Source organism: Calidris pugnax, unplaced genomic scaffold (genome assembly GCF_001431845.1).
Source record: "Calidris pugnax isolate Ruff unplaced genomic scaffold, ASM143184v1 scaffold70, whole genome shotgun sequence".
Lineage (NCBI taxonomy): Eukaryota > Metazoa > Chordata > Aves > Charadriiformes > Scolopacidae > Calidris > Calidris pugnax.
In genome coordinates, this window is record NW_015090862.1 from 2435032 (window position 1) to 2446923 (window position 11892).

The window sequence follows — 11892 nt, forward strand, 5'->3', positions numbered from 1 at the left end:
GCTGTTCACCTTGGACACAACCTGTGTGACCCAGTCCTCTTCCAGCTGGAAATCTTCATACTCAAGTCCTGTTCAGAGCTGATCTTCATCACTCTCTGCTAAAGAAGAAAATCTCAGAAAGGGTCCATCTATCATTTTTTAGGTTAAGTACTGAGAATCATACAACCATAAGCATTTTTTTTCCTATTTCATCTGAGAACATACAATAATTTGTGAGCCAAATGTATTTTTCAAGATAATTCTTTTACCTCCACTGAAGTTTTCAAATTTCTGGGTAATCTGAGCGCTCTTTTTTTTTTTTTTTCATTTAAAAAAACAATAATTCTGAAATATTGGAAATGTATCTTTTCAAGTTGCCATCTCTTGTCTTTACAAGAGATGGGTTGCATTTTGGAGTTTGACCAATTTTAGATGCTAGTCTAACATTGTATGATTATATATTCTTAGTACTTCTTAAATATTCTGTAAAAATAAGTATTTTTCAAAATATTTCATAAGTGAAAAAAAAGTATTTTTATACAGCTTAATAGCATTAACTATGAAAGATAAAAATTAGAAAAATTTTATTTTTCCAATCACAGCCTGAAAAACTCATTTATGATTGAGCTGACTGATGCCATTATTAATTATAATATGCTTTTATCCTTTCCTGACTACACCAATTCCCTGAAATATTATAAGTGGTGCTTCTGCACACAGTTTTACTCCCTGGTAAACATACCCATCTGTTCAGTGTTTTCCTTCCCGCATAACTTTTACCTCAGTAGTGAAAGCAGCTGACTGAGGGCATTAGGCAAGAAGTACGTCTGTTCCTACAGATTGTCTTGTTATAATGAAATGGGAAATCAGGTGATGTTAGTTCTATCAGACGATACCTGTGTTGGCAAATGCCAGCTGGAGTTCAAGGATTGGAGTGACAGGAAGGTTTAATGCCTGATACCTTAAGTACCTATGTGCCAAGGAACATTTCTGTTTACTTCTAGATAGCTCTACTTTGGAGAGTGTTTCAATGGAATACAGCTTTTCTCAAAATTGTATATTCTCAAAGTAGATAAAATTTCATGTGGTTATGGGCCAAATCATTGTGTCATGGAAATGGTTATGAATCGACTGAATTTCAAATATCTTTCTTGTTCTCAAGAAGGGGCGTCATCTTCGGATTTGACTATATTAATGGCAGAGGGATACACAGAGTGTTCATACCAAGTGTAGGATAGTGGAAGGATCTTTCTAAGCTCTGTTCCCTTTCATGCTGGTGACAAGTTTCAGAAGTATGATGCTAGCAAAATTCAGCCCATCAAAGCTACATATCCTCACTGGCTCTGTGCTTTGTACATAAAAATCTTAAGCTCCCAGTTTTACCCCTGGGAACTTTCTAATAGCAACTATCAGTTTCACAGGCCCTGGAGCCTCTGCAGGGAAAAAAATCTTATTGCAGATCAGACCATTTCAAGACCACAGTTTTGGTTTGCGTGTTACTATGTGCTGTTGTACTAAAATGCTGCATATGGAACGTGGTCCGCTGGTTGCCGTAATGGCAAGTATTTGTTGTGGTCACATCATATCTCTTCTCATAAAGTGAAAACGGACAAAGTAGAGAGAAAGTGTGTTTTGTGGGCAATTGTATGTTACTTACAAGTGCTCTACTGCCTTGATCCTCATTGGAGAGCACTGTCTCACCAAGGAGTTTGCAAGTTTGCAAGTTGGATTTTGCTTGGAGGCTGTGATCTCCATGCTGACTTCAGCTGCAATATGAGAGAGCACAAGATGTTTCCCTTCAGTTCAGAGGATCAGGAGAAATCTTCCAGATCTGTTCTTACTAATTGATTCCCACTTAATGAGGAATATGCTTTTGAAACCAATGAGTGACTAATTTAAACCCAGTGTAGATCTTATCCTGTGCATTTTAGAGGAGCAAAAAAAAATAAATAAAAAGAAATGAAATGACAAGGACTGTCTGCTTCTCAGAGTTGCAGGAGAAATGTTTTATTTTGGGAAAAAACATGTATCTAACCAGGACAGAATTTGGAATAATATAAAGTTGAATAAGGGCAGCATGGGCAGGCTACAAGATGTGCTGGAGATTACCACGTAGAGGTTTCAGCTGGAGCAAAAATATTTAGTTTGGTATTTTAAATGCTTTTTAAACTGAGATTAAAATAGAGAAAGTTTTGAACATGAGAGGTTTTTGATCTAGCAGTGGAATTCAGATGGATCCCTGTGCCCATGCAGTTAACCCATTTATGGGATTAAGATTTGGCATAACGTGTAAGCTACCAGGGCTCTTGATGTGTGTCTGTAGTTCAGGATTGCTACTTTGAATTGATAAAATGCATAAACCAAGAGATTTGTCATTCAAATAGTCTGATTTGCACAGACTCCTGCAGCACAGCATGTGAGTGCTTAATTCATGTACATGTTTAATATTTAACTGAGTCCTCCTTTGTTATAGTAACAACAGGAAAAAAAAAGTACATATGGTTCGCAGCTGTCAAAAATAAAGACGTAGAAGCATGGTAAGCAGAGGCTCTTAATTTCTATCTCGTCTGCCAAGAACAACCTTTCACCTAAAACGCATGATCACCTGTAAGAGGTAGTTGCTATGCTATTATTTTTATTAGGTATTATTAAAGAACTTTTACTTCCTCCTGATAAGGGACAGCTTACAGTACCAGCAACAACCTAAAACACTGTTTGTATCCATAAGCTTCAGCCTTTCCCAGTCACGTATGCTGACTGCTCAGAGGGTTAGTGTTTGGTGAGAAAGGCAAGCTTATGAAATGAGGCTAAATCTATAGATAGTGTTATTATTGAATGCTAGTATTTAAGGTTGTGGAATATGCTGAAAATAAAGGGTTTGTGTCTCTCATTATTTTCTACAAATAATTAACAAATTATCTAGCCTAGGCCAGTTTGCCTTTAGTGCTTCCTAAGCAGGATGGGAGAGGCCGTGGGGGAAATCCCCTTTTTTCCTCAGTGGTCAGGAAGACTAGATACAGCTAGAACTGCCAAAACATCAACTTGAATTGGATGCTGCCAAAGAACTAGATTCTTCGGCATTTCTTTCTCCCTTTTTATGGAAAGCTTTTTATTCATATTGTAATGAAGGACAAGGAAAACAAAGTGGCACTAATTTGTAGAACTGTAAGAAATAAGGCGCCCCTCCGCTGAGAAGGACGAAGGTAGGGAACAGAGCAGAGAAGATGTTTTCCCTGGGTTTTCTCTGGCCAGGGTGATGTAGCTTGATGCTGAAGGCACATAATAAAGATGAAACATGACGTCTGGCATTACCCCACGTGAGGGGACTGACTCCAGCATTTAATGGAGGGGAGCAGAGGCTGTTGCATGCATGATCTTTTGGGGACCCCTGAGACAGATCTCAGGGAGGTGTGGTCATTTGGCACCCTCTGCTTTCTCACAGCTGCCACTGGAATCAGTGACAAGCACCAGGTTAGTGCTAGTGTATTTAATAATTAAATTCTGTACAGATAGAACATCAATCTGCCTGGACCACAATGTCATCTAATCCTCCCTGAATGATAAAGTATTGGCCATACCATCCAGCTTTGGCATATCTGCAAATTTCAGAAGTACCCAGGTTGTTCTGGAACTTTAGCTCTCCCTACGATTAAACATTAAGCATAGTGGGTATCAACAGCAATCCATGAGGAACACTGTTATTAAGAAAAACTATTATTTATGTGATGGATTCTTTTTCCATCTTTACAATTTCTCTTTGAACATAACCTGTTAATGTCTCCACTTCATACTCATATGTATTCTTGTCCTCTCTATTTAAATGTAATGATTGTAAAATAATTTAAATATTTTGAAAGTATAATAAATCTTTAAATGATATTTAATAAATAGTGATTTGCCACTGGGTACTGCATCAAATCCATTGCTTAGATTTATCTAGATTAGGTCTACTAAATTGTTCTAGTCTGTGCAGCTAGTTATCCAGTCAAAGATAGCAACTGGTATGACATGATCTACTTTTGATAAATCTATGTTACAAATCGTTCCACTCTGAGGGCTCAGGCTTAATTTCTTTGGACATCTACACCGCATCCTTTGTATAGAGCCTCCCCTCTAGCTCCCCTCCACTCATATCCTCAGCCAGGGCCGTGGTCTAACCTAGGACCTGCCTGGGTTGTAGTGCTGGAGGTTAGTAACACCCAATGCGGACTCAGTTTGGATTTTAATTTGATGTGGTAGGGTTATGAGAGGCAGTACTGCTAATTACTGTTTGGGGAGTCCTCCTGACTAAACAAAACAGATGAGGTAAACAGGAGGAGTAATTTGAAGCTAAACCAGAGACAGAGGTGCTCAGCCAGGCAGGCACCAGTCTGTCGCGTGGTACCACCTCTCCTGACAGAGGTAAGAGCAGGTGCTGTTCCTCGTACTTGAACTTGCCACCCATGGAATCTGGGCACCACAGAGCGTGATTTAACATAATCTGTGTGAGATACTCCTTACAGCTGTTGTCAATTCTACAGACATTGTATCTACTTATATAATTTTTACCCTGGCATTTTGGTACTATACTTCTTGTTCTGAGATTCGCATTTTAACTGACAGCATAATTAAAGATCATTGCTGCAGGACTGACTTACATTTTTTCGTTCTGACTCTTTCAATATTCTGTCAGAGAGATGACCAGGCAGAGCTCACGCCTGAAGTCCCCCTGAAAAGCTGTGCTTTCTACTTCTCTGTACTTGCTGCCTCAGGTGGTGTAACGTTATTCTCCCGCACATCCCGATCCTTACTGGACACTGAAGTGAAGCTTTCCTTTAGAGCTTGGCCTGTATTTACATTGCCCCCTCCATAGCTGGTCGCCCACTTCTCCAGTCCATGTCCTCTTTTCAAATGATGTCAGCTCTTGGAAGATTTAGCTGCTGTAGTTCAGTTGATACTATCTGACGGCTCTCGTAGAGTGAAACACTGCCCTTGTTGACTCCAGGGCGAGGAGACGGTTTTCCTGCTTCAGTCACATTGCGCCGGCACGTGGCTCCGTCACATGGTGGCTACAGATCCCTGGCTGAGGTCACCAAACAGTCTGATGAGAGGTGAAGGCAGTCTCAACATGTGCAGCGAGATGAGCAACTCCACAAGCCTTTGGGGAGCCGAAAAGGTATGGTCGCAGGCATGCAAAAGCATTTTGCAAATCTTCACGTGGAATTGAGAGATTTTATTACCATGCATACTTGCAAGACAAGCATATATCTTATTCCTTTTCACATGTGCAGCAAGATGAGCAACTCCACAAGCTTTTGGGGAGCCGAAGACAAAGCAAAGGTATGGTCGCAGGCATGCAAAAGCATTTTGCAAATCTGGAATTGAGAGATTTTATTACCATGCATACTTGCAAGACAAGCATATATCTTATTCCTTTTCGTAAATGAAAATTGCTGTACTGTTTCACACATGTTTCTTCTTCTGTGATCTTTCATTGAAGGATGCTGTTATGTTCTATGGAAAAATGAAAGGTGGTGATAGCTTAATAACCATGACAGTCTACCCCTGCTTTCTGGTTTGGCACAATTGTATTAGAGCATTGAAAACTCTGGATTTTGCACAATCTGAGTCTTTAACCTGACATCTACAACAATTTTAGGAACTATCACTATTAAAGTTTCCAATTTATTGAATTCCACTAAAACAGTATCAACATTATATGGATCTGCTATCTGGGGGGTGGCAGTACAGGACTGTCCCATTGCCTGTGGGAAAAAAAGTTGCAATTCTTGGCTACAACTTTAAGTATCTGAATGTCAGAAGAAGCCAAAGAATGCCACGTTGTAGAGAAGAGACGGAGGCCAAATACAGGAGTAAACGTCGAGGCAGACTTTTGCTTTTAAAATCAGGCTGTAGCTGCTCAGTGTCCCTTATCAGTTGAGCTGAGAAGAACTAAAAAATAAAGAATTTAAGGGCAGATATTACGTTTGAGTTCAAGTACAGTATTTGAATATTTTGTATTTTGAGACATAACCTTCAAGTGCCTTACTTGTGAGAGAACTGATAACTGGCCACTTACATACTTCCTACTCTGGTATAATGAGTACCCAGATTATGCATATAAAACAATAAAGTTGGATTGGTAAGTGTCTTTATCTTCATTGGATATTTAAATACGATAAACTGTGAAATTAGATAAACTTTAAAAATGCTATCCAAAGGTTTGTTTTTATGTGAATAGTTAGTCTCAACAGTGAAATAGAAATAGAAATAGAGACCATGTTCTTCTGCAGTGAGAGATTACAGTAACTCTCTGGCTGTCTTTCTGCTCTTGCTGAGATGTGTGGAAAGATGCATCTCCAAAACTAGGAACTTACCTGCTCATGAGTATGCCCTTGCAGTGTGGTGATGGATTGCCTTGCAGGGTCTGGGGAACTCCTGACCCACCAGAGAGGAGTCTGCATAAGTTCAGCTCTGAAAAATGGATTTTGTGTCCCTTGAAGCAGGCTGCCTTCATGCAAGAGGAACCCTGGGTCAACTTCATTAGTAAGGGTAAAGGAGAAGAAGAACATATTTGCATTAGGAAGCATGGATTTGCAATAATGGAAGAAGCACAAACTGGTAAAACACGCCTGGTTCTGTAATTTATTTTAAGATTCCTCCTGTGTTGCATCTCTGCCTCAACTTGTTGAAATGGCTGAAGTAACAAGTTGCTACAATTTATACTGAAGTTGGCATTTTCTGCAGGCTTCTAACTGTGCCTTTCTTGCTGTTACTGTCAAAAATTCAACCACCAAGAACAACTAATATGGAAATTTTTTTTTTTTTTCCTATCCTGCCCCTTTCCTCTTGCTTGCCTGCCCTTCCTTTCCTGTTGCCAGAACTAGACCATCACATAGAAATATGGGAGATCAGGTCATGTCCTTCTCCTTTTCAAGTAGACCGACCTAACTGAGAATTTACTATGTCATGTAACTAGCACCTTTGGTGGTGGTGTTGACTTCTGTTGTGAATTCTTAAAGACATTTCGGTGAAATTGTGACCCTTTATACAATGAGAAATATCAAATGCAGTGTCTTCCTTATATGTCTATGAATCCCCTCTGCCTCCAAGAACAGACAAGCTTTCCAGTAAACGGTCCCTTTTTAGGAGCACCATAATGGCTAGGCTCAGTATTATTTTCATGAACAAGTCATCATGGACTACATTTTCAAAATTTTGGGAGAACTTTCAACCAACAGGGATCTGAGCCCCTCTTTCCACTTAATTTGCTGAATTAAATTGTGGAAGAAGCAATATCCTCCAATGGTCTCTTTAATTTAACACTCTGGCAGTCTGACTGTCAACCAGTATTATCACATCTGAGTTTTAGCTCTTGCTGTAAACGCTTAATACCTGTTCTTGCCTTATGGTAACTATAAAGTTAACTACTTATGTATCCTTGCTCTTTTCCAGCTCTAATCCTACAGGAAAAAACTTCCTTTATCAAATTCACCAGGCCTGACACCTTGCTAAGACTGTACAGGCATCACGTCAGCACACTCCTATAGTACAGGGAGAAAACTCTCCCCAGGAAAAGGTGAGTCCTTGCAGCTTGGGACAGAGGGAAATTACCTGTTACCATATCTAATTATGAGTGGTGACTAATAGTGCAGAAGGAAGTGGAGTTCAGCATTGTATAACTGAGACACATCTCCACTGATTTTTTAGAGTTAGTGAATTTGAATAAGAAAGCAAATAAATAAAATCTAAACCTGAATAATATCTAACTCATGAACTTAATTATGGATGGAATGAAGTGAATTTTCAAGTGGATATAGAGAACTTCCACAGTGAGAGTGGTCAAGCACTGAAACAGGTAGCTCAGAGGCCCTGTGCAACCTCTGACCTTGGAGATTTTTGAAATTGAACCTGACAAGGCCTGAAGAGACCTTATTTCACTTTGAAGTTTGTTCTGCTCTGAGCCAGGAAGTAAGGCTAGATGTTTCCAGAGATCCTTTCCAAACTACAATCATTCTGTGATTCTAAGTTTTCTAAGTGCCTAAGTGAGAGGCACTTGTCAGGTTTCTCTTGGAATGTAGAGGAACATCTGTAAGTTTCTCTTGTGACGGTAGTTTGATTATCGCTATCAAAAACTTGTAGCAATTATTTAATTTCTATTGATTGCTATGCTGACTTTTAAAAAAACATTTAGAATGAAATTAAAAATACAAAGAATTAAATTCATTTATGTTGCCAATGAACAATTTTTTTTAGATAGTGCCTAATTCTAATTCCTTTGGAGTCTGCTTCTGGAAGGAGAGCCTTTTCCAACTTACATCATCTGGAAGCAAGCACCCGGGTAGTCTTACCGTGAGAGTCTGATCTTGTGTTGCAATGATGGACAACTCTCAAAGTCTGCTGCAGGCCTCTAGAAAATAAGAAGGTAAGAACATATTTTCCTGATAGCGCACAGCTTCAATTATTTCTCTGCAAAAGGTGCTGCCTGCCACAGGAATGTGCTGCAAGTCCCTCCTCAGCCTTGTTTCCAATAATTTATCATGTCTGGCAGTTCTAGGCCATGGCTTGCCACTTGCTGTGGGTGGTAAGTAAAAAAATTAAAGGTTGTTTTATTTTTTTCCCTTGGACTTTATAAAACAGTATTGATATATCTATGCAAAGGGTCAGAGCAGAGCAAAACAATGAGGGCCTTGTGGTGGAACTACTCATTTTTAGGTTAATAGCGAGCGCTTTGTCCTAGATGTCTGTTAGTCGTGTTACACTGCACATAGATTTTTTTTTTGTGATAAATGTAATTCATACATTGAATGTATGAAATGTACGAAATGTACGAAAAGTACGGAAGTACAAAGTACGAAAAAATTTGACATTTGCATAAATTACAGATGATGTAATACGCACAGAAAATAAATGTTAGAAGATTAACGTGGGATTTTTCAGAGCTCCACAAGGCAATCATTTCAGACTGTGATAGAGTTAAGGAAAAGTTGAGATCCCTTGAACTGTTTTTTTAGGTATTTCCTAAGTGTACTTGAGCTACCTCTGATAATGCCACTACCCCAGCTACCAAGTACATGCCATCTGGAGGTGAGATCCCTACTTTATACAAATGGTATTTCTCACTAGCCCTTTAGACATTATATTATTGACACTTTTTGAAGTCTTGCTGATGCTGCAAAACTCAGCTGCCACTGACAATCCAGGAACATACAAGAGATTTGTTTTGCTTTGTTTGGTTTTTTGCACAATGTGAAATGAATAAAAGTTACACACTGTGTTTGTTTTTTCCTGACTCATGAATCCTAATTAATTTATTTTTTTGCCTTACACCTTTTGGTAAACATCAAGAGGTCTGAGCCACAAATTGCCGAGAAGAATACTGTGACATGAAATACTGAAATAATTCTTAATGCATGTTGACTTTGTATATTGTACCTATATTGATTCTAACAGAGTTAATACAGTTTTAAACTTATAGAAGACGCAAAAGAATCACACATGGTGTTTGTTTTGTTATGTAATGTACATGTGTTGCCATGAGAGATAAATATTGCCAAGAAGAAACATCTGAAGACAATAGCTCTTTGGAATAATACCTGCTGTTTAAGATTTATTTTGGAGCAGTTAGCCCATCTTTATTCAGAGACCTTTTTTTTTTTTTTTCAGAGTTTTTCCTGTGACTTAAGTGATGGCTTTGCTGGCTGACCTGCTGGCTGACTGTGCAGTTAGCAAATAAGGTAACCTATATTAATGTTTTCAGCTTCCACTAAGATTTTGAAAATTGTAGGGCTTCTTATAAATAGATACTGTAAGAAGTAGGTGACAATAAACATTTTGTATTTCCTGTTCCTTAGATTAATTTCTTTTTTCTTTAACTAAAAGCAACACTGTGTACTTCAGCAATGTCTGGACTGATATGAGAAGAAAAACTCTTACTTTTTTTTTTTTGAGTTCATAGAAAGTGGGACATTTGGATTTTTTCTTTACTGTATTATTTAAAGACTGACTCCACATCTGCGAATTCACTAACTCTGTTAGCAAACAGTAACTGTCCTACTGTTCTTAACTGTTTCCAAATCAATCTTTGACTGATAATAAATAAGTGATTGTGCTACCTTTCAGCATCCCATTTCTTCAATATCAGTTAGGACTTTTCCAGAAAAGCCACTCATAAAAATTTACCTCAAAAAATTCTATCATTTATGATTTAGTGGGTTTTGCTAGAGGACTGTTCCAATGTCAAAGTGAATGTGCAAATAACTGAAATTTTTAGCAAGTCAAATAGCTTAGCTTTGGATTAATAGATATTTACATGTGCTTTCACAATGAACAAGTTAAAGTTCTTATCAAGAAAATGAAATTACACTTGTAATTTAAAAGCAAATGTGTTTGGTCCAGACTAGACTATTATTGCTTCCTTCATCACTCAAAGGCAACATTCATTAAAACAAGTGCATTTTTATTTCAACCCATTTTCTTACATAGCTAGTGGCTTTTTCATCTTCACAGCACATCACTGAAGAAAAGAGCTATGATTCTCAGAAATACCATCAAATAAAGCCCTCATGAAAAATTAAGTCAGATTCTTCTTATGATAGAACTTAGCTGTTTTTTGAAGATTCCTTGGCTCAGGATAAAAGATAGCAATGTAATTTATATTTCAAATCTCAGTTGGTATGACATGCATATGATCAATACTGATCAGATAGAGTAAGCCTCTTCGCTTAGAAATTTCATGCAGAAATTCAGATTCTAATTAAGAAATCTCTTAGATGCAGATAACGTGTAGTAGATAAAGGAAATGATTCTTCAAGCTCCCTTGAAAAACACCTGCCATAGTCAGATTGTTCATGGAGCTATCCTCATTTGTGGGTACAGCATTACTTCCTACCATGTGCTATCTACACTATGCAGTCCTTGTTTTTTCTAATCATCACATGAAAGCTATGAAAAGCTTTGGCTCTAGGCTTTTAACAAAGAACAGTCAGTGGCAATGCCATTTTTTCCTCTAGATTTATCTCATAACTTGTTCACAGTAGCCAGTGAGGATAATTTTAGGCAAGGTTTGTCTTGGAGGATAATGGGAAATGGTAAACATTTATTTATTTAGAAACAGATGTGATTTTTTTTATAAGGGGAAAATATAATTGTGTTAGAATTTAGACAACATATCTGACTTAAAATTATCCTGAGAAACAAAACTGAGGTTTCTCCAGATGATTGAAGTTGTTGCTATGAATAAAGATCAACTTTGTCCCTTTGTAAAATGGCTGTGCCTTGGCCTTAGTAGCTGAAGTTAATACTGGCTTCATATACTGTCACGCTTACATTTGTATATCCCTTAGTCCTTACATACTCCTTTCTGGCAAGTCTTTTATATTTTATTGTTCCATAAGAGAGAGGACACACACTGAAACAGTATCAGAGCTTTTTGCAGATGTGAGATCTTCAAGGCTCTCCACTGAGAACTGAGAGTCTCCAGCTGTCACAGGGGAAAAGGGAAAGCAGATTGCTATGTTCTGGCATCTTCTTAGTGCTTCAGACATCGTAATATATCTTAATTGGTTGGTTTTACTTATTGCTAGTGTAACTGAGATAAGTGTTGCAAAAATTTCTAAGAATTATCTTAATAATTATTACTTAGTTGTTTTCTAACTGCTAAGTAATAGCATTTATTCTAATTATTCTGCTATTCTAGTTCTCTTAATGTAATTTTGGTGGTTATTTTAGTATTTGACATAATTTTGTTTTCCATTATTTTCTGCAAATGCATTCAGCATTAATGAAATCTCCTGTGAGCTGTGCTACTTAGAAACAAGCTTAAAAACAGTGAAAAATGAAGTTACTATAAAAAATCTAAATCAAAAAGTAAATAAAATTAAAAACAATATCTAATACTACTGTTTCTGTAGAATAATGAACCTTTCTTTAGAA

At 37.7% G+C, this 11892-nt stretch overlaps 1 long non-coding RNA gene across 1 annotated transcript; it reads left to right on the forward strand.

The window, feature by feature from the left end:
• Positions 1-5239: 5239 nt before the first annotated feature.
• LOC106889487 lies at positions 5240-9977 on the forward strand. Its single transcript, XR_001412340.1, has 4 exons — positions 5240-5298; positions 7414-7537; positions 8215-8383; positions 9625-9977. It is a non-coding gene; the product is annotated as an uncharacterized LOC106889487 (long non-coding RNA).
• The last annotated feature ends 1915 nt before the right edge of the window (positions 9978-11892 follow it).